General features: G+C 38.9%; 1 protein-coding gene across 1 annotated transcript in view; it reads left to right on the forward strand.

Moving 5' to 3' along the window:
* LOC124411863 (sodium/calcium exchanger 3) overlaps window positions 1-24,500 on the forward strand; it is a 584,624-nt gene that overhangs the window by 399,183 nt on the left and 160,941 nt on the right. The window lies entirely within an intron of this gene.

The raw sequence follows: 24,500 nt of genomic DNA on the forward strand, positions 1-24,500 counted from the left end.
TAAAAAAGAAGAATTTAGGTATTTATGGTGACATGGCTCACGGATGACTGAAGTCCAAATTTTCTGATTCTTGGCGCTAAGATTTCGAATAGCGAAGGTCCAGATAGACGCCACAACTGATGTAGCGAGAAGCGCTGCTAACGACTAACAATATTTATGTTTACACTTAGCCTACTTAAAACTAACTACATTGTTAGTGCTTCAGGTGCCACACACCCAATAAAAAATAGTCATCTTGCGGTGAGCATAGGAAGCAAAGCAGAACTGACCGATAAACTAAAGATTGCTTGATAAAGGGGTCGCCAGCTGTGAAATAATCTGCTAACACTTTTCTCAACTCTTGGGTAACACCCACTGTAGTTCAGGCTGGAATTTTAAGCCCTTGCAGGTACTAACATCCTGTGGTAGACATTGGAAACAAAATAGACCTGACCGATAAGAACAGCGACTGATCGATAAAGGGGGAGCCACACATGCTAATGCTCTTATCACTCACACTTGCGTCGTGAAAATTTTTGTCAATTTCAAAAAAAAATCATCATTAAAAAACACTCCTTTGGGAAATTTGACCGGCAATACAGTTAATTTTTTACCCCTTGCAAAAACACCAACAGTAAGAAAGAAATTCTTACGCCTCGTAAGTAACAAACCGATCGTTGGTAAGGTAGAAATCGGGGTGACTTCGTTGGTACGCTATCTTATTGAATCAGAACTCTCGTATCATATCTACTTAGGTTTTCGCCGGTAGTCGTGTTATAAACTGAATCAACAACTGTACTTTTCGCGGATTTTTGAAAATTCTATACATATAGTGATGGATCTTCTGTTATCAAACATAAGTATTATTCGAATTTATGATTGATATTTATCTCCAGGAATTTAAGGAGCTCCATCACAAAGAGAATTATAATTGCATGCGAATACTCGACAGTATGTTGTTGGCCTCTTCGAGTCATTGAATCGTACCTTCGCCCGTTATAACATCAAATTTGTAGGGAAAAACAAACGTGACTTGTCTTTCTTGTTCGATTCAGGTAAAGATTCTCTAGCTATTGATAAATGTTCTTGCATAGTATATAAGATCTGTGAAGAACAGTGTGATAAAATTTACATAGGGCAAAGCGGTAGACAGCTACACACCAGAGTCACTGAACATAGACGCAATATTCACGAACACGAGGACAATTACACTGCCTTAAATAAACATTCTCTGGATCAAGATCATGCGTTTCATTTCGATGGTGCTAATGTTTTAGCGGTTGAGCCCGTATATATTATAAAAGGCTATTGCTGGAGATGTGTCACATTGTCGCCAATCCTCTCTCTGCTAATTTACGGTCTGACATAGAGCATCTTAGTTCCATCTATACTCCAGTGATACGTCCTTCGTAGGCTACCTCATTATCCACTGTGTTTGCTCTTCTTCACCAGCTTTTTCTGTTGTCTCCAATCTATATTGATTGATCTACCGCTCCCTGCTAGCCTTACCTCCTTCTTTCGCTTCTCGTCGCTGGACGATCGAAGTTGTATTTACTGTCAAAATATTTTTCTTTTCTTCTTCACTTCTGCGGCCTTTTGCACCCAAAATTTATATACACGATGCTAAGTTGGGAGATCCGTATTGCTGTTGCATATAATTCTTGTGGATTTTGCCACCGTTTTTTAAGTATCATTCTTTATGTAATTTTCGTCGTTCGTCCATGCCATTGATTTAACTATGTGCAACATGCCAAGTGATTACCACTTCACACCACTTATAGGTTAATGTCCACACAAATGCCACATGGCCACACTAATTGTTATACCTAAGGTTGCTGTTATCTTGGTCAGACATTAATATTATAACGATAACACCACATTTATAAACACACGATAAGTCAGGCTAATAATATTGCCATATTATATTGGTTTTTGTACTTGACAGATTGCATTAAACAAATTTCGATCTGAGGAGGGCCCCCACTCGGGCCGAAACATTAACAATTTCGTTATTTTCACTCGACCTGCATATCCAAGAAGTTATTTATATACATCACTATTGAGGTCAATAATTCTACTTACACTCGACAATATGTACTGATTGATCGTAATAACGCATATCATCTGTCTTTAATAACGACCACATCAAAGACATCCCACCTTACTTAGTGCTCTTGACAATCAAATTCGTTACGTTATTACCATGTGAAGGTCAAATTGCGTTTGTACACCATTGCATTCAATTATTCAGGTTTTTGGTACCTCTGAAAGAGACCGGACATCAAAAATTTGATAACTGCACACGTTTCCTTTTCGATGTCGTTACTTTCTAGTGATTCCATACCTCAATAATTGATTCTGAAAAAATGATACCAGCAGTTACGTGTACATGAGAATGGATTGATTTCCAAAATTCGCACCCCTTTGAAAATCTAAAAATAAACTCAATGCAGTATATAGAATGGCCTGTCACAAGCGCACACAGTGAAAGGACATACTTGTACAAGGCGTCCCTGGCGGGGTACTCGAAGAGAACTCAATACAAAATAGGCAATAACGACTAGTAACCACTGATTTTCTTTGTAAATTCTGTAATTTCGCGTCTCGGTGCAAACTAACAAGGTACTTGGTCAACTACGACCCCATCACCCATGGATCAATAGCTCCCGATGACTTCCGTTTCCGGCTCTCGATGAATTCATCTACCGATAGTCCAAATGGCTACACTGATTACCCTGTTGCACTTCCGAAATACCTGGGCTAGAATTCGCCCGAACCTTTTCTACCACTTCGACCTCCAGCGCAGTGAATCGATCTTCGCAAAAAAAAAGGCGCTGCCCTCTTTCTGGGATGCCGTAAGGACGATATACAGGGCAGACCGCAACTTGTCGTCCCCCGACTTACCGAGCAGGTGCCAGACCGATTTCTGAAGTTCTACGTTCAGTTTGATAAAGCCCTCGTTTCAAGGATCGACGCAGCTTTCCTATCAGTAAGGACTATAATCATTCTGAATCGTGGTCCACGACCATCAAGTTGCTGTAATCCGTCGTGGAACTGCATGATCTCCTTGATATATCATGGGCAGACGGCCACTGCCTATACGACGAAGCCGGTGGAGGCAATCAATGAGGTGTTGCACTTCATTCGCTAACCTTGGCGGAGACAGCCTACGCACCTGCCTCTGTCGAAAGAATCCCCAATGAGATGCAATCTGGATAGTATAAAGAAGCAGCCGAAGAATTATGCGAGTCGGTGTCAACGACTAAGTCACGAACATTACGCAGCATCTAACGGTAATCGTCGAAATCGGATGACCACGTCGTAACCGATATTTGCCAAAGAGGGATCACCTAATTATGGTGGGGAACAAGCGACCAAGAATCACCTAACGACAACGGCGAGATGGGTGATCCGGACTCCAAACTCTGCCTAGTCTACGCTTAACCCGCCAGGAGACAGCTTCGCTACCACCTCACTCCCGTTGACATTGAGACAGGCTTTTATTTTTATTTTTTTAACAAATATGTACCTTTCTTTAACTGATTTTACTCTCTTGAAAGCCTTTCACCCGACGCGGCTTGGGTCAGAGCTGCCGGGGCTCAAGAATCGATTCAACAATAAATTTCATTAATTATAACAATCCTTGGAATGTTTGGGTGCCAGTTGTTTTAACGATAAACAACAACGATCAACTAAAGCTTAGGGAGTGCAAGTGAGTTGGAAGACCCAGTGTAGAGAGAGAATGAAGAAGGAAAATTCGATAGATAGGATGAAATAATTCTCACTTACAGTTTCGTTGAACTTGTACGTTTCACGTACTTTTATTTTCAGTCCGGGCTTCTCGGGGATCGAGTCTTTCAATATTCTTCACTATATTATATTAATAATCGATAATACTAATTGAACGCGACACAATTGTTCTTAGACGGAATATTATACGAATATCGGCTTATCTGCCGTTAAACCTCTTCCTTCGAGGGTTCAGCGCAGAGTGTCTGAGCTAGCCCCCACGATTTCCGCGTGGGTCACCGGTACGCATATTCGACACGTTTGCGATTGGTCTAATTATTCTCCCAACTCAAATTCGGGCGCGTAAATATGACTTCATAATTGATCCTCATTTCCTAAGATTCCCGAAGAGCCCCGGTAATGTGCTCCGACGGTAAGGCCAATAATCGACATCTCCTGTCATAACTTAGATTTTCTTTAGCTACTTTTTTTTCCTTCTTCCTTACCGTTATCGTACTATCGCTATCGTTTGTTCTACCGCTACCGTCTAATCTTTTCTACCTCTATCGTTTTTACTATCGCCAGTTTCTTCCTTTCCTCTAAATTCAATTCCTTCTTTCTCTTCAGCTTTTCTATCATTAAGTATGATTTTAAATTAAAATGAGTACTTACTTGCTGCCATCGCCAGCCAAGGTAAGGCTTCTGCCTTTCTATCGTACGGGTACGAAGTTGCTCATAATTTGTATTTTCTCTCGTATCTTAATAATCGTTTTGAGTTGCATCGAGTGATGCCAGATTCTTTGTGAATCATAATCCACGAACAATGAGTTGCTGTAAGCCGTCGTGTTACTGCATGATTTCGTTAAATAAGTAATTTCGTAAAAATTATCGTTGAACGACCTTGTAACTACCGAATAAATATCTTTTGTATCTCTGATTTCTCTGATGTTCCTGTAATTTAATGCTAGAACTGCTTTTGTAATCTCTATCATTTTTTGCTATCGTTATCTTTTCTTTCTCTGCTAGTATTGCATACTGCTTTTGTATCGTATCGCCAATCATATTTCATTTGCTTTCGTGCATGATTTTTGTATCGTAAGTCGAGTTCCTTGGAAAACAGCTGAGCGTAGATTAAGCAGCTCAATAGTACCGAACTTTTCAACCGCTTATTACCAATTTTGTAGCGCTTATGAACTGTTATATTTTTTATGTTTCTTGAATACCGTATTTCTTTGTTAATTTAAATTTTGCTTATCGTAATCAGGTGTATTTAGTGTGTTTCTTTATCTTGCGAGCCCTTCTCTAAATCTCTCACTCTCCCATAATTTTTGAAATCTCTAGTTAATTATAAATCCGAATATCTGTGCTAATTTTACCTCGTATCATTGACTGCTGTCAGTTCAGTTATTGTAAGTAATATTCTCTCGTCTAAGCTACCGATCTGTGAAAACTATTAATCGACGTCAATCTCTCTCATTAGCTACCGCCGAATTTATCGTAATAAATTCTATATTATTTTCTTGTCACTACCGTTCCGAGCTATAGTCAATTCCGTTAACTACCAATTTTCGCCGAAGTTTTACTCTTGCTGTAACCTCACGAACTAATAATTCTCGTAATGTCATTTTCCGAGAACTTGGGTAAAATCACGTCGCCCAATGTCGTCTAGTTTTAAGTAGTCTTTTGCATTGCATCCCAACTAATTCTCTTTGTTAACTATAACCTTCGTTCAAGCTATCGTCAACTGTATTCTATCGAAAATCTTGTGAGCTATCTTTGTTGACTAATTCTTCATTACTATCTGTTGTAACAAACTTGACTGATCTAACGCTTGTGAACTTAATTGACAATATATGACTGATTGACCTGTTAATTTCTTCAACTCGAGTTTATTTCTTTACTTTCCTCATATCTTTAATTATAGTTAACTGCCTTGGATACCGCCACTCTACCAGTTCCAGTGGGTACCTGAACCTAGCCAGCCATGCAACGGGTTCTCTAACTATTACTATCCTATCTTATCTTCCCCTTTTGTTTAAAAATTGACGCTGAAGCGTCTGGGGCCCGACGAATAATTTTTATTGTCGTTCACTATAATTCAGAATAATTAGAGAATTGCGCCATAGTGTCAATGGTAAGTCCTCAGCTGAGAGTAAGAGAAAGTTAGCGTTACAAATTACAAAATCCTAAAAAAAAGTTTATCAAATTGCTGGTACGACCCATCGGAATGATTTTTTGACCCAGTTTTCATACAGCAGATTACTTGTATTTCAAATTACAGTTAACAGCTATTTTGGATTTTAAGAACTTTACCTTAGATAGTTGCAGGCGGTTGAAGAAGAAGTAGTTGTCGTAGGGTACAGGTTGTATTATTTATCGACATTTTTTTAATTTCTCAGGAAATTTTCGACATGAATGTCATTTCAAGCTAAGCCAGAAGAATTAAAAAATAAGATCCCGTTTCTATCATTGGGATCAGTTAACCCACTTTTTTCCCAAACAGTAACATAAAAAACGCTGAAAACCCAAAAATTTTTGCATCTGAGATTTGTATTCATCGAATATCAATGGTTGGCCCGGAATACATCATTGAAAAAAATACCCTACAAATTTTAGAAAGTGTCAATGACAATACAACCGGTATGCTACGACAACCACCGCTTTTTCAGTCGCTTGCAATTATCTTAGGCGAAGACCTCGAATTCTAAAATAGCTGTGAATCATACTTTGAGATACTACTAATCTGCCACATGAAAATTTAATGTTAGATTTGTTTGTTGTCGTAGTTTGGTTTTATTTTTTGTGAAATATATTTTTCGATAAATTAAGTTAATGTTCAATTTTCTTATAAATCGATCAAACTTTTAGTTTTTATATGCTCACGACTCACCTAATATTTCAAGAAACCTGTCGGTCATTCTCTAAGTTTACGAAATAATCAAATTAAGTTTTGCGCCAGACGGCTTGTTCTAACAGTACATTGTGTTCTTATTTCCTTCGAATAGTAGGCGCTTTATTTGAACTGTCACAGAATTTATCGACCCTCTGTGCATCTCTTCTCACCGCTGTGTGTACCTACGCGACCATTTGCAACCCTTGTGAACCTCTTTCGTAGGCCACGGTGAGATAGGCATCGGATTTTAATGAAACGTTATGTTGCAAGTTCATAGCGATGAAGTACCTCTTCGCGAGCTGTCCTTACACCTCATTATATAAAAACTACTTCAGTGCAGTTTCAACCATTGATTTACTCTGAATAGGTTTATGTGCAGAGAGATAAACTTGATGTATGAAGTATGGTATATAATTTTTCCACAGGGACGAGTTCATGGAAGGAGCAGTTCACGGAAGCCTTAAACGTCAGTGGGGATGGTTCTGGAGACGAACAAAATAGTGACGGAGGCCCGAACCAAGCCGCATCCCCGAGTACGATGGACTACTTCATGCACTCGCTTACCATATTCTGGAAATTTCTCTTTGCCTTCATCCCACCCACAGGTTGGTTGATCATCTTCAGAAACTTATAAGCATTTCCGACGTACTGTACGTAAATGTGAATTCTACAATGATTATATGATGTTTTTCAGAAAATAGTTTTCAAAACATACAGAATAACTAGCTGCTGTGAGTCCGTTGCTCGCTGAAGTTTGCTCGGGCTTGGATGCCTAGTGTAGCTAATTTTTGTGTTTGTTCGCTCGCTGCGCTCGCCTACGCGTTGTTAGTGTTTTACCAGATGATACTGACCAAATTCTTCACGCCGTGATGATGAAGTGTTTCTTTCTCGACCATTGAAAGATGTATGAATGTTTATAATAATAGGGCCAAAATATGAAAAATAGATTCTTCTTCCTGATAATACTGACCGATGATACCGAGAAATTTATATTCATTCTTCACGCCCTCGCTGCCTGAGAATTGTTCAATAGGTAATAAATGTTAATCAATACTATAACGTATGTGGCCGTACATCTGACCTGGCAATAGGCCTAAACTTGAGGCAATGCGCCCTGCCGATTCACTTTGTTTTTCAATTATATAGAGCAGTGTCCGGGGCAAAGCTCCAGGCCGACTTATATATTTGTCAACTTTAATAAATTATCCGTGATTTTTTATAAAGTTTATGGAATTCGTAAAACAGATCGCGTGATAAATTGTTCATTGGTAAAATTTCATAATTTTATACGTGAACATTCATTAGGGTCAGTGTATATTAGTACATCCCATCTTCCGAATATTGTTAATCCGACTAATAACGCTTACTCAACTGATTTAATGATCGTCCTGAGCGTATGAACACGTCTAAATTGTGTATTTTCACACGTGTTGTGATATCGTATTGTAACGTATTACGATGATGTATAGAAACTGACAGCAACTACACAGCCGTGCTGGCGAGTGTCTTTGTCCGTAATTGAACCGTTTGAGTAATTACATTAATTGATATTAAATAAAATCGGGACTTCAACGAAATAAGTATGGTAAGGTTTCTAAGCTAGCAGACAGTAATTTGTAATTCAATGCCGCGTTCGCAGAATCCGGAGGTTAATCTTTTAATGCACCCGGAACTATTTTCTAATGTAGCAGACAATGCCCAGATAACAATTATGCTCGCAGAGTGCGCGCATAATGACGACAAGCGTGCGGATTTTTCCGCATGGCATGCCTGCAGCCGCGCACACAGTTGCGTCCGCATGGGATGCGCATCTGCGTCGCGTCCGCACGCGTGCGGACACATGCGGGCACATGCATATACACAGTGCAAGTCTGTTGACCAGTCCGTTTAAAACGTAATGAATTAAAGTGTATGAAATAAAAATGGGTATGTAGTGTCTTTCGATACAAATAATATTATCATTTCCAAAGTATATTTTTTTATGTTATGAGTTTTATAACATCAGCATCTAGCTGAAACTGAAATACTATCAGTAATCAACAATGCACACAGAGAAAAAGCTATTCTTGAACCAGAATATTTTATTTCTTACTTCAAGTAAGAATTTGGCACTTGATTTGAGAATAGTTTTTTCTCCATGTAAATATGGTTACTCTTGAACATGCTTAAAATTAACGACTAAATCAGTAAATTTATGAACTCAACATATATATCGTTAAGAAGTCTTTCGTTTTGGTAGTAGTTTTTATATGGACATGTCTATAAGTTAGAAAGTTAAGAGTAGTGAAATAGCCTCTCGTTGAACCTATATTTGCTGTTCGGAATCTGCGTCATATCTGCGTTCTTCATCCGTATCATGTCTATAAGTTAGAAAGTTAAGAGTAGTGAAATAGCCTCTTGTTGAACCTATATTTGCTGCTCGGAATCTGCGTCATATCTGCGTTCTTCATCCGTATCGTCATAACTGTCGTCACTACTTTATTTCGCAATCCTCTTCTCCAACACATTGATCCTTCTACATAAATCATCGTCTTCTCCTTTATCAGTAGGCTCGTCGGGCAGTAGTTTTTTCTTCTGATCACGATATCTTTGTTTAGTAGTGCGAATTACCTCCTGCAACTCTGCTTTATATTAAGCTTTATCCTCGGGGCCTTGAAACATCGGGCAATCTTTGGCTGCTTGTGAAAAGACAGGAAACATTATTTCTATTGTGACGGAATTTGATCGTTGTGTTTAGAATTTGAATTTGAAATTGAATTTCATACGAATTTCATACCAACCCTTGACGTAGTATGGCAAACACAGACAAAATTTCGTCCGCGAGAGCCAAGCGGTCGAGATCCCTATCTTTGAGCCCTCACACCGCAAGGGTCCTGACTGCGTTAGGCATACTAGATTAGGGTTAGGTGAGTAGTTTTTTCTCAAACGCATGGTATATGAATGATACAAAAACTTATGGTAAAAAAAAACTTACAGTACAGAATATTCGAAACTTTAGTGTTACCGAACTTTTCTGTCCCTTTTTGTTTTCCCCATGTAAACTGGCAAACTAGGTCGTCCTGCATAGTTTTCTTCGGAGCACAGTGCACGAAATCTCGCTGCTTGGTTTCGCCCAAGCGAAGTAAATGGCAATACTGGAACATACAGGTATGAGTTTTGAAATTGGATCTTTTGTACGTAAACATTTGTATTCTCTACGAGAAAATTTTCTGCTGTCAGGAGATCACTTCAAGTATGTTTTTTTATCAATTCGTTGGTCTGGTTTTCTATTATTGTGCATGTATTACTTTTGATATGAAACTAAGGTTGCTTGAGAATTTGTAACACTAATTAATATTCATAACAGTGGATCGAATCGAATAGTATAAGGTGAACATTTTCGTAGTTCGCTTATTTCAAACTTTTTTCAATTTTCTCTGAACGGCTGTTCAAAGTAATATTCACTATTTCTTGCTGCACATCTATTCCCATTCATTTTCCGTCTTCTACCAGCTGAGCTGCTTGGGAATTTGTAACACTAATTAATATTCATAACAGTGGATCGAATCGAATAGTAAAAGGTGAACATTTTCATAGTTCGCTTATTTCAAACTTTTTTCAATTTTCTCTGAACGGCTGTTCAAAGTAATATTCACTATTTCTTGCTGCACATCCATTCCCATTCATTTTCCGTCTTCTACCAGCTGCAGCTTTGGATTCACAACATTCGTCCTACCATTCGTTTTTGTTGACACAGAAATATCCAAACTTTTCGTACGTTAAAATGAAAGAGGAGTGGAATTGCTGAGTGTAACGACTTGCTTGTCGGATATTCCCGAGCGGTAAGGAATAGCCGTTTGGTTCTACTCCGCTTTTACACTATTGCAGTAACCGGGAATGTAGTGAGTATTTGACGATTCTGGTTATAGCTTTTTATTCGATGGGTACAGTTTGAGAGGTGGATCAGAAGTGAAGTAGCGAGTCGAAAGCGAAGCGAGAGTCAGTGCAGAAAAGCAGGGTGCATAGTCAGGGTTCTGGGAACGAGAGGAGATGGTCAGGTGTGGACAGGATGTATCGGAGATAGTGTAGTCGGATGAAATGGAGAGTATCATCGATAAGTGGGACGAAGAATGAGTGGTGAGTGTGAAGAAGGGCTGAGCACGTAACACGCCCATCCCCCGATAAAAAAATTTTGGTTGAGCGTAGTGAAATCAAGATTTTTGTAGCATAAATGTAGTTGTAAGGTTACTTATGAAGGTCTTAAAAGTACGTGAGTACTTAGGATATAGTACAAAGTACGTAATACTTCGTGGTCGTAGCATTTACAGAATTATGGTGTGCTTTGCCTTATTGGCAATGGTATAAGTAGATACAATAATTCGAAGTATAATTTTAGTTATTCGAGCATACTAGCACATGAGTGTTGGGTATATAGTGTCACTTATTTGCGATAGTAGCCTTAGTTACAAATATCTTACATTACGTTAGTTATTTTGGTATGTATAAAAGAATCTGGGGCGATGGTATTCGCAGTAATATTGAGTTTGGTTTGAGTGTTTTATACTTAGTTTTATATGTAGCTTAAAGATATCGTATATGATTCTGGTAGGTACAGGTGTTTGTTAATTAATAGCCTGCAGTGTTTATTGTAATCTTAATTCTAATAACAGTAATTCGTATAATGTAGGTAGTTGCACATTTCGTTGATTAGTAATACAAAGTAGAATATAACATAGTATTGGGTGAACAGAGGTTATGACTCGTAGAATGACGTGGTCTGCTGGCTACGATCGGGTTTGGTCGGCGCAAGAGTGGTATTCATGTTTTGATTTTAATTCAGTATCTGAGTTTCGCAAGTCTGTTGTGTAGCGGGCGTTTGAGATCTTGTGTTAGATGTTGGAAGTGTTGTGAATTCTATAGCGTTTGTGATTTCAGTATGACGTTCTACTGAATAGGTGGCGGGTTTCTTTTTGCGTAGGCAGTTTACTACTGACAGGAGTGCAACGAGGGTTTTGCTGACCAGTGATACTTTGTTTATGACGTATAGTAGGAATAGTCCGCCGATAATAAGGCAACCACAATAGAAGGATGTTTGTAGTTGGTTGAAAGAATTTTTGGACCGTTTGTGTTTTCTGATTTCGTTGGCCTGTTCTATAATATCGTCAAAGGTCAGGCCGTTGTGGGATAAGTCTTCGGATTTGAGGAGGGGGTTTTTGTTGAGAGTGTTTACTGTAATGTCGGAAATGTTAGTAGAGTCTTCTGGTACAATAATATTGTAAATTGTGGATATATTTAGAGTAAATTTCGGCGAAAATGAATGGGTTTGTATTGAACTGTAGTAGTTGTTAGTTAGTAGTGTAATAGTGTTGGAAGTGCCGGTGCATTTACTGCCGATTTCAAAGATTCCGGAGTCGCATATGGTGACTTGGATAGGGTTATCTTTTCCGCATATAACGTGTATTATTTCGGGTTTTGTTAGCGAGCAAATCCAAGAATTAGATGTTACTAATTCAATCCAAATGAGCCGTCAAATGTACCAAGTCTTACGTCGCAAGTTGAGAGGTCCGTACTTGTAGGGTTAATAAGTCGACCGACTTCACAAATGATGTGATTACTGGTGTGGAATAATGGTTGATTTTGTTTACAGATGTAAGATTCTAGTGATAGTATGCATTGTTTAAATTTTGTTTCTGTTAATTGAAAGTATAAACTTCTATCGCGGGCGATTGCTACGTAGTTGCTGCTGGGCTTTATATATGCGAACTTGTTGTTGGTCATGTCGTAATGCTGTCTCACAGGAATGGGGATCAATCGGTAGACGTTAAAAATGTTTTCATTAAGTAGAGGGATTGCAATTATGTGAATGAGCTTGTTGTAGGTGTAAATGATTTGGAGTTTGCATAATCTAATTCATTCTGACGCGTATTTGTTCTCTAGGGGTACAGGAAAATGTATCGTTGGGTGTGTACTTTGAATGTCTCTTACAGAGGATATGATCTGTTCTGGGGTGATGATTCTTGGGTGAATAATTCCCTGTTTAGCGGAAAGTATGGCATCAATTAGAACGTTCAGGTCAAGTTCGTATTCGTTAGTGTATTGGTCTAACTGGAGTAGGTGTTCTGTAGGGGAATGGAGAAAGACATCTTTAGTTAATAGGGTGTGTAGAGCTATTGTTTTAGTTTTCAGCGCTTTGACTTGTGTCTCGACTTGGTTGACTTTAGAGGTCAAATCGTCAATGTGTATTTGTTGCGCGCCTAGTGTTGATTTTATGATTAATGTTTGGTTACTCAATAGTGTGGCTATGTGGTTGGTATCATTGAATTGTCTATCGATATGTTCGTTGTAGTATTTCGCGTCGTTTTCATCTAGTGTTCCGAACAAGGTTTTGCTGACTGAGCCTATGAAATTGAGCGGTGCTGTTCGGTTGTATCTTCCGAAATTTTGAGTATTAGATTGATGATTGGTTGGGGTGATGTGGTCGCCAATTAATGGGCCTAGTTGATTTTGATAATAAGTAATTGTGTTCACGCGGCTTTATAGCAATTTTATATGTTCGTTGATTCTACAATAATTTGGATTAGAGTCGCATACCTGGTCAATAATTGTTACATATTGCTTCATTTTTTTCTAGTTTACCAGTCAGGTCGTCCAAGCTTATGTAGTTAATCAGTTTCCATTCGTCGTTGTACGTTCGTAGATTCTGTATGTGTTCGTAATAGATTCCCGGGTTGTGATTAAAGGTGAATACGTTGTATGGTTCGGCTGGTGCACACTGTATGAACAGTCCGATTCTGAAAGATATGTTCAAATTGGTTTTAGCGGACGAGGCGGTGTGTTCATTATTATTTTTTATCCAGTTGCTAATTTTATTTTGTTAATGTTTACTACCTTGGTCTTGTAGTCGTTAATCTGTAGTTTGGCGTTAATATTAGTAATAATATCGATTATTTCGTACGGCCCGTGGTAGTGATCGTCGAGTTTTGTCCTCGTCTCGTTTATTAGATACACGTAGTCGTACTGTTTTTTAGATTTACTTTTAGCGTTCTTACTGTTATTTATTGCGTCGTTCCCTGTTTCTCGTAGTTTTGTGACGATTTCGCGTAAATAGTCTTCGTATGTCGCGGTCTCGGTCTGACGTCTGTTAACGTTAGAGGGCAGTCTGGCCACGGAACCGAAGATCAATTCGTGTGGGGTAAATCCAGTGCTTTCGTGAACAGAGGTATTGTAGGATAACATCGCAAATATGACCCACTTGTCCCAGTCGCTTTTGTTCCGAATGAAATGTTTTAAATATTCGATGAGAACGTGATGACTACGTTCGAGGGAGCCGTTGGACTGCGGGTGGTATGCCGTTGTCTTTATTTGTTTGATTCTGAAAACTTTGGCCAGTTCCGCTATAACTGGGCTCAGAAAATTAGGACCCTGGTCGGTCAGAATTGAAAGTGGAGCTCCGAATGTGCAGATGAATTTTTCTGCCAGAGCCTTTGCGATAGTTTTCGAAGACGTTTCTTTCAGGGGTATTGCTGAGGAATATTTTGTCAAGTTGTCTTGGATCGTCAATAGGTACTTATTTCCTGAGGCTGTTGTTGGTAAGGGTCCTACTATGTCCAAAGAAATTTTTTCAAAGGCTGTCGTCGGTGTGTCGGTGATGAGCATTGGCAATTTAGTCTTATTTCTAACAAGCTTTTTCCGTTGGCAGCTGTCGCACTTTCGTATGAATCGGTTAATATCTAGTTTCATGTTAGGCCAAAAATAAAGGTTACGGATTCTTTTGAAAGTTTTTGTTACGCCTTTGTGACCTCCTATTACGGAGCTGTGATTCTCCTGAATTATCTCTTCGCGCTGTTCAGGTGGAGGTGTGTTAATCTCGCCAAGGCATATTGTTACTATAATTTCTGATTCATTAAATATCTCTCGAATCACATTTTTGATTGCTAGCCAATCTAATTTATCGAAGCCGCTGCCTGTTTTTGAAATCGAGAATGATTTGATATTTTTTGTGAACAGTATTACTCGCAGAGTGAGTAATGTCGCGCGTAATGTCTGTAACGTCGTGCGATTGTAGTATTTCTCTGTTGTAATGAGGCTGAAAACAAATCTTTTCTTCATTGGTGAAATTATCACTGATTTTACTTCTGGTTCCTGTGGTCGTAGCGTTTCTGAGTTTAAATATCCAATGTCTAGTCATTGTTGCCAACCCCCTTTCTTAAAATGCAATCTGCAGACATACAGTGTTCGTAATTATCTTGCATCATTAAGATATCGTCGTTTCTTTCGAATATGTTTGTCAGCTGTAGTGGTGCGTTGACAGGATCATGTTGCCGAGGCTGAAAATGAGAGCAGGTGGGTGCGGGTGCAGCATGATTCCGGTTATCAGCTATGACGTCGGCATCAGGTGGGCCTGTAGCACACTCGAATGTGTTGTGTGTCGGTTCGTTTGATTTGTATCGTTTCGGCTGCGCGTTACTTGTCGTTTGTTCTGGTAAGTCCATAATGTCATTGTTCGAGTCGGGTACGGCGTTCTGATTTCTTTCGAACGAGCAAATATTGAGTTGAACATCTGAGTGTCGGAAAATGTAGTGTGTCATTATTTTAACGATCTTCCAGTCTAAGCTATCTAGTCCACAGCCTAATTTTGGTATTGAGAGTGTCTGGCAGTTTTCTGAATTCAATTTTAATGCTAAGGTTCGTAGAGTTCTATACATGTCGGGGTACGTAGGTTTTTGAAAATATCGCTGTTTGGTTATCATATTGAAAATCTTGACATCGTTGTACCGTGTTACTATTATGTCTCCGATGTTACGGGAATATGATTTGATCGTGTCGCGATTTATGATGTTGCGTCGTATCATTTCTTGAGCAATTTTGCATCCTATCAAACAGTTGGCTCGTATACAATGCGCCATGTTGTCATTTCGTGTGAATATGTCTTCTTCTGTTTCAGTAATGTTTTGTGGTTTGTGTGTTACAGTCGTGTCACGCTCGATTACGAATTGTTCGAATGATGGGATAGTTTCGATAGGGCAAGGTGTAGTAATGATAGGTTTTGTTCCTAACGCAGTAACAGCAAAAGGGGTTTTCGTTTTCAATTTTTTCTGTTCTATTGCTGAGGTTGAATTTTCGCTGAGTTTATGTTTTGTCGATTTCTGTTATTCGTAGTATCTGTTGTGGTCAGATTCAGAGTTAAGGTCAGACGAACCTTTCATGTGTAGTCGTATTCTGCTAATTTTACGCCGCTTCGGCCTAAACGTGAATTAATATCTTTCGCGTTATTCAAGTATAGGAGAGGTTTGTGGTGTGTCACAAGGATAAATTTATGACCGTACAAGTATGGTCTGAAGTGTTGAATTGCGTCTTCAACGGCTAGTAATTCTTTGTCAATCACGGAGTAGTTGGTCTCGGCTTTCTTTAGTGTACGCGACATGTATGCGATTGGGAGGTCACTGCCGATTTTGCCTTGGCTGAGGACGGCGCCAATAGCATATTGAGATTCGTCGGTTGTCATGAATGTTTCTCGGAATTTTGAATATTGTAAAAGGGGTGCTTCACAAATAACGTCACGCAATGATTCGAAAGCCGATTGTTATTCTGACGTCCAGAGGAATTCAATTTCTTTCTTTAATAATCCTGTGAGAGGCTTAGCGATTCTGGCGAAGTTGTTAATGAAACGTCTATAGTAACCGATTAATCCGAGGAATTGTTTCATTTGTTCCGTCGTCTTTGGGGTTGGATAGTCCTTAACGGCAGATATTTTGTTCGGATCGGGTCTAACACCGTTTTCGCTTATTATGTGTCCTAGGTACGCCACTTCTTTTCGTAAGAACTGGCATTTTTCGGTTTGCAGTATCAAGTTCGCTGTCTGGAGTCGTTCTGCTAGTTTCTTGAATTTAATTTCGTGTTCTCTTAGATTTTGCGCGTGAATAACAATATCGCCCAAATAGACAAAGGCTATGTTTCCGTCTAATCCCGATAAAACTTGGTCCATGATCCTTTGGAAGGTCGAAGGTGCATTTTTCAAACCGAACAGCATCCTGTTAAATTCGTAGTGACCTTTCGGTGTGGAAAATGCGGTTTTATGGCTGTCGGGTGGATGCATAGAGATTTGGTGGAAACCGGATGCGAGATCAAAGATGGAGAAGTATTTAGCGTTACCTAGTTGGTCCAGGATGTCCGTAATGTTTGGGAGTGGGTATGCGTCACCGATAGTTTTGTCGTTCAGTTTCCTAAAATCTATCACCATTCTCCATCGTCTGTTACCGTCTGCGTCGGGTTTTTTCGGTACTACACAGACGGGTGAGTTGTATGGTGACGTTGAGGATTTTATAATGTCTTGCTGTAGGAGTTTTGATACCTGTCCTTTTATTTCGTCTTTGTGTATCGTTGAGAATCGGTATTGTTTAACGTTGATCGGGGTATCGTCTGTCGTTGGGATTGAGTGGAAAGATTCAGAAGTTTTTGGTAGCCGGTCACCCGGTAGATAGAAAAGGTGGTTGTACGTGGTTGTTAATTCGATGACTGATTTTCTTTCTTCACTGCTTAAATCTGCGAGGTTCAGTGTATTGGTGAGGGATTGTATGCGTGAGGATGCAGTATTAGTGCTGGTTGGTATGGAGTCGGGTTGTGTAGCTGATTTGTTGATGTGGAGTATATTCCGGATCGGATGTGTGGTGGTATTAGTATTTTGGGCGGTGCTGTTATAAATGGTAACCGCGATGTCAGTTTTGGCGAATGTTGTTGCGATTGTTCGGATGATTAATTCCCATTTGGCCTTGCCTAATTCATTAGTTAAGTTCGGTATCGAGATGGATGTAATGTGATCTTGTATGAGTTTATTTTTTACGTCGTTAATAGAATTGTTAATATCTTCGATGTTTTGTTCACTGTAGTAGGCGTCTGTGACTATTGCGTGGTATACGAGTCGTTGTGAATCGAGCATTGTGTCTTCAATCGTTTTACCGACTGTCCGGTTTTCAAGATAGGATATTAATTCGTATTCATTTAGGCCAAATGAATTTAGGATTCGACTGGAATTGCCGCGAACGATACAAAATGTTTTAGGTATAAAGTGTAGTATTGCATCTGGGGCGTGTGTTATGTCGTCGTCGGTAAAGGAAAGTGCACCATCTGTGACTGGCTGCAGTTTTACCGTTGGTATGTTTATCTCGACGGCTGATTCGTTTGTGTTAATTGCGTACGTATATGCAATACCATTCCCATTAGTTACCATCGCTCTACCGCAGTGGATCTTATCCCCTAGTGTAACGTTATCGATGTATCCTTCTCTTAGTTCCGTATTTGTGATTCTTAACGGTATAACCTGTGCCGTACGTCCGGGAATGGTAGTATTAGTAGTTGTAACTTGGTGTGGATTCGTATGCGGGCTATAATTGTTGAATGGGAATACAGATTTATCAAGAGTTAGCGTTCCGGCGATGTATGATATAGTGGCTCTCTCATTTTTTAGTAAAGGTTGTCCGAGGATAGACGAAAGTCGTGGTCACTGTTGTTCATTCGCAGTGTTATTTTGGCCAATGTGTTTATGCTACCGTTAGTTATACCTGTCAACGTTATAGGTGTGATGTTGCACTGCATTTCGGGTTTCAGGCAGCTTAGTTTGATTATATTGATATCAGAACCCGTAACGATGATGAATTTGTAATCAATTTTTAGTTCGCGAGCGCTCATTGTAACGACTAATTGTTGTTCTGTGTTTGGTTTTGGAGTAATTGTTGCACGGATGCAGTTGAGTTTTGTACGGAGCGCTGTCGGGGAATCTTGTCCGTCGGCGCGTTCTCTCGACGGGCGACGTTGGAGTTTAAACGACTTTCGTAGTTTACTGGGGTTTGGTTTTTTGTGTTGTTGTGAGCTCGAGTCCTGCAATCATTTATTAGATGACCAACGCGTTCACAATAATTACAACTTAGGGAACTGTCGTAACGGTTTTGTCCAGCGGTGTAAGTCGGTTGGTTTTGTGAGCGTGTTTGATCGAATATAAGTCAACGGCAGTCTCTCTGTATGTGGCCCCGGCGGTTACAGTAGTAACAGATCGTATCTGGTCTAGTGTTTTGGAATGTCTGCGGTTGTGTGTTCGGGGGAGCGGTAGATGTCTTGGTTGCGGGATTGTTTTGCGGGAGGGGGGGGGGGGGGTTATTTTGCATCAGTTGTGGGAGGCTACCTGTGTTTTGCCATAACGTGATTCTACGTTTCAATTCTCTTTCTTCTGTGATCGCGGCTTCTATAGCATTTTTTAAGGATGTAGGGTGTAAACTTACTATTCTCGGTTCTAGTTCCAGCCTTAGTCCACGAACAAAACATTTAAAGGCATCGAGACTCGTTGCTTCGACCAAACCGAATCCATTTTCAGCACTGTATTGTTCTCTGATTGCAGCTGTAGTTTTAAAAATAATTTGTTCTGTACGCGAGCCGTACCTTAATGAAGTTTTATTTATGCCCTGTCTGAGTGTTGTCAATTCAGCCTGCCACTCGGAGATTGTTTTACTGGGATCAAATTCTAGCGCAAGTCGGTTCAAGAGATCATCAATGTGGTCAACAGTTTGATTGCTGACTAAAAAGTCTGCTTCGCCTGTTAGTTTTGTAGTCAGTAATTTTACAAAAAGTAGATGTTCCGAAGGCCTGACGAGTGACAGTCTAAGTCGGCAATCCCGTGAAAATTTATTGAATGTAATACTAGTCCTTTCGAAAGTGAGTATCGGTTTAACAGCATCGTCGGCTGATAGCTTTGCAATGTCTGAGTTATTAGAGTTCCGGTTTAGTGTACTGGAGTTCGTATTGTTGTCACCTGACATTATGATAGTCTCGATCGAGAGTCTTGGTCTAAATATGTGTTCCTAGTTAGGTAAACTTACAAAAAAATGATAGAACTTAGAGAAGGTGACGTGGTACAGGAGTGATACATCTTAGGGTGTTGTCGTCGTGGGTCTGCGTTGTACTGGGTGTCGTGAAGAATGAAGGTGTCCAGTCGAACAGGGATACAATCCTCATTGTAGCAGCAGGAAATAGCTAATCGTTGGATTCAGATGAATCTTTGTGGGGCAGATGCCTTTGAGGTTCAGCAGGAAGCAGCAGTTCAGTAGTTTTGGCGTTTGTGTGACTCTGAGATTTTTGGTTATTGCCAGATTGGAATCGTCGGAAGTACGTTGTAAATAGAATATGACTTTTTCAAAGGTATCGTCAACACTGTCACAAGTTTTGAAGAATTTCGGTGTCACGTAGCGTCAATTCTGTGATTATTTCATAGAATTCGTAAAATTTGAAACGGATCACAAAACTTTTTGAATTCACGAGTAGTCGTAGAGCAGGAACAAAATATGTCGATGAGGTGTCAAAATCACTAGTATATCAAAAAGCACTGTTTACGTAACAAAGACGTGAAGGATTGAATTACTGAATCCCCGAAAAGCGAAGACCACCGATAGCCACCAAATGTAACGACTTGCTGGTCGGATATTCCCGAGCGGCAAGGAATAGCCGTTTGGTTCTACTCCGCTTTTACACTATTGTAGTAACCGGGAATGTAGTGAGTATTTGACGATTCTGGTTATAGCTTTTTATTCGATGGGTACAGTTTGAGAGGTGGATCAGAAGTGAAGTAGCGAGTCGAGAGTGAAGCGAGAGTCAGTGCAGAAAAGCAGGGTGCAGAGTCAGGGTTCTGGGAACGAGAGGAAATAGTCAGGTGTGGACAGGATGTATCGGAGATAGTGTAGTCGGATGAAATGGAGAGTATCATTGATAAGTGGGACGGAGAATGAGTGGTGAGTGTGAAGAAGGGCTGAGCACGTAACACGAGTAAGAATTCCGCAACATTACTATAAATGAGAAAGTACAATAGGATGATTTTAAGTCAAGTTCAACTAAGAAATATGCAAGATATTTCAGTATACATAAAACCTTTAATTTTTGGTCGTTATATGCTGTTCCATATGTTATATGAGATACCAGTGATTTCGGCGACAAAGTTAATTAAATGAATTTGGAAGTGATGTGATGTTGATACGTCGCACATTTACTTACGATTTGTCTTTAGAGGAATTCTTAGAGATGGATACATTAGCAGCTACTGATAGGTTATCGTCTGAATCAAAGTTTATTTTCGCATTTGATACAGCACTGTTCTCTGTACTCTAAGATGTATCGTTTCTCTTTACTTTATTCTTTATTCACATGTTACCGTCGAGTTTCTTCAACCGTTTTAGTTCATTACCAACAGTCCTATTCGATGGAGGTCTTTCACCCCGAGAAGTTATATCTTCCAATGATTTTTCACTGCAACCATTATTCACGAGAAAGTGTAAACGGATCATTTAAAGTGAAGTTGAGATTAGCAATATTCAGAACATTCTACATTCTCGTACATAAATTCTCGGCTAATTGCATGTTTTATTGTGCACGACGTATAATATGCAACAGAAACATTGATTCAGCCGATGGAGTGCAACGATGGTTGAAACTCGAGATTTATATTTTCTAGAATTGCACATTGACTTAGAAGTTGTGTTGTGCGAAATTCTCAGAGATGAACACGTTAGACACTGCAGGTGTATCATCTTCTGTATTAGAGTTTGATTTTGTATTAACTGCAACGCTGTTCTCAGTACTCTTCGATCCATATTTTGTTTTATTTTTCTTCCGAATGTAATCGGCCAGTCCCTTCAACCGCCCTATCTCATTGGACATAATTTCGCTAGACGTAGACCTTTTACGTTGAGCTGCATCATCGAAAGATGTGGTTAAAATTTTTTTCGGACGTTTGATCACTCGACCGCTAATTGATATTCTGGCGCATTTAGTAGAGCTTGGCTTATTTGGCACATTCAATGTTTCGTCATACGTGTCTTTCATGACACTGAAAATAAATTGCGAGTAAAAATTTTTATGTGAAATTCACATCTGAAGGTCAACCAAAACTTTCTTAGTTTTAAATATGTGTTAGTACATAATCTGACAAAACAATAATAGCTCATGGACATAATTTGGCCAGCAGTACAGAAAATTTATATTTATTCTTGGGCATAAAAATCGTTATACTTAAAAAATTTTGTTACTTTTACTACAAGTAATCCTAATTTTGGAGTTTTTTTTGGCTAGTACAATCAATGCAGAAAACAATTCAACCTTATTTGTATAATAAATGGTTTTTTGAGTTAAATTTATCGATGATTAGTTAGAAAGATTAGAATATTGTTATCTAACAAATTGCAAGAAAAATTGCCATCTAAGTTATTTTATTCCAATTAGATGGGGACCATTGTATAGGATTGTTCAAAACATGATTTGGAATCAAAAGAGATTCGCGAATGTTATACGTATAAATGTTGTGGTATGAATCCTATCTCAGAGACAGTACTTATGAGGCTTACAAGAATTTGTCCTCTTTGAACCTCTTCTTGCATCAAGAACTTTTACGCCTTTTGTGATAGCAACTTTCAATACATGATCTTGATTTAGTAAACGTCACAATTAACATATTTTGGAAGCTTAACATTTTTGTTAGCTCCCCGCTACACTCCCAAAAATCGGATCAATATGATGCATTTTTATACTTTGCCAGAAGAAGTGAAATAAAAATGATGAAACTGGTATTTTTGAAAATGTTCCTATGATGACGTATGAAGAGCTTGAGATCGGTACATGGATATTCATGACAGGAGTGCTATTTTTTGAATCTTCGGTTCTTTGAGTAAGTTCAAACGAAGTGTGGAGCCTCGCCTTAGGGTATGAAGAGATATGATTTAATTCAAACTCGGTATTCACAATTTTTATTCAAAACACCGCTCTTCCGTGTACATCGTCGGTACGTTTAATTCACACTGCACGAAATGTAATTCATTCGTCACTTTAACGATACTGCAATTTCAATTAGTATCGATAGTAGGAGAATGATTGTTACAAGGTTTCGCCACCCAAGCAGAAATCACATTATAGTCCAGGATCCCACTGTCAAAGATTCTACGTCATCAAACATCCGGTTCATTCATAGTTTATTTGAAAGGATATATACCAAAGAATATTAAACTGTTGGTCTGCCTAAGCATATCCTGGCGAGTCATAGTTAATTGAGGTAATTTGTTTGGCAAAAATTGGTATGTCACCTATATTAAAAAACATCCGACTGAAATTTATACACAATGTAGATCAATATCAATTATTCGAAACTGTCTTGGTCTGCCTAGCTTCACCCGGGCGAAAGAGCTCGGCAGACCACTATAAAGGGGTGCATTTTCAATATCTCATCCACGTCATCGAACATTCGGTTTTTTTTTTTATTTAAAAGTTTCAACCGTCTAGAATACAAATATTTTTGTCTGCCTAAGAAAAAACTGGCGCATGTGCGTGGCAGACCAGATTTATAGGAGGATTTGCCTTATCGAGAATTTCAATTGCAGCACTATTCACCGTGCAATATCAACATGTAATCAAAGTGCAGTATTATCATGCAATTCAAGTAATGAAGTAACATAATGTTTAGCATGAAACAGACAAAATATACAAGTACTACAGTATAAGAATTAAAATTATAGTATTATAAAATATGCGAAAGATTATAAAATAACGAAAAATGTAAAAATACACTATTATCTAACGATGACTTGAAACAGATTTTTTTACACGTATTCATTACTGTCAGAATCGTAACAAACTACTGTACATTGTGTATCAAAATCTTCCTCAAATTCACCTTCATCTTCTGTGTCATCTAAAATGACATCATCCACACGTAAGGCTGTTGGGTCTCGTTTGTACCAGAACGGTGTAAGTTGACCATTTTTTAAATACTAACCATAATCTTGTGGCGGAAGATCAACGCATCGTGGGTTCGTAGCATTTTTCCGCATCTTATTGACAAAAATTGACCGTTAAATTTTTTCTTCCAAAGATCGCCAGCATGGGGGGGATGAGACTTGAATTGAAATTTTTCAAATTGTTAATAAAATTTTCATCTTTGTTTGTTAATTCATTTATCTATTTACGTATACAATACAGGTATATTACCTAACAGAAGAAAAGACAGGATAAATAATAAACTGTCGAAGCGAAACATAACATAGTGGGCAGAAAAAACAAAAAACTACAGAAAAAAAACAAATATTATACAAAAAATAAATTCGATCTTATCAAGATTCAAAGTCATGATCTTTGTAAACGCATTTTTGCTAAGGTGGAAAAACTCGGCAATCCATTTGTTAATATTAACTAATTTCGTACATCTGTAAAGGGGTGCAGACTTAATTAGCGAGACATTGGTTTCGAAGACGGGCAGGATTAACTGTGAAGTAGATCTCGGAATATTATGAGGTACGCTAAAATTAAGGCTAGAGGTTAAACAACATTCATCAATATTATTATTGAAACGGACTGGCGTTTCAAATAAAATGTGGGTACGTGAGCTTAGTTAACGGAATCAATAAAAGGCGTTATGTAAAATATTTGGAGGAAAAATGCTTTAATGGCAATATGTGTTTCTGGTTTAAAGTCTGAAACAGGACTGTTTTTACAATAATAGCGGTTGACGCAGCAACCCTATTCATTTTATAACATGAGAACGCTTATACTTCTTGCGTCACAAGCCGACTACTAGATCATTTGAAAGGGGTGTAAAACGGGTGATTTTACCCTTTGTAACACTACTCCCCCCTGAGGAAAAGAGTCGTCCCGACTCGTACAAATTGAAACAATAGTGATCCTGATCTAGCAGACGGTGCTCGAAGGTGAGTCGGAGCTGTGGCTCTAAAAATCCAAAGACTTGTGACGAGAGGTAAATCCCGCACTTATTTGGGGGGGGGAAGAGGAGGGAGACGAGAGACGGGGAAGAGTAACTTCACGTGCCGGCGTTGTGGAAAATCAAGTGTATCTTGTATTTAATATGTAACGAATCTTAAGAGCTAATTGACAAAAAGGGTCG

The sequence above is a fragment of the Diprion similis genome, chromosome 10 (assembly GCF_021155765.1).
Source record: "Diprion similis isolate iyDipSimi1 chromosome 10, iyDipSimi1.1, whole genome shotgun sequence".
Lineage (NCBI taxonomy): Eukaryota > Metazoa > Arthropoda > Insecta > Hymenoptera > Diprionidae > Diprion > Diprion similis.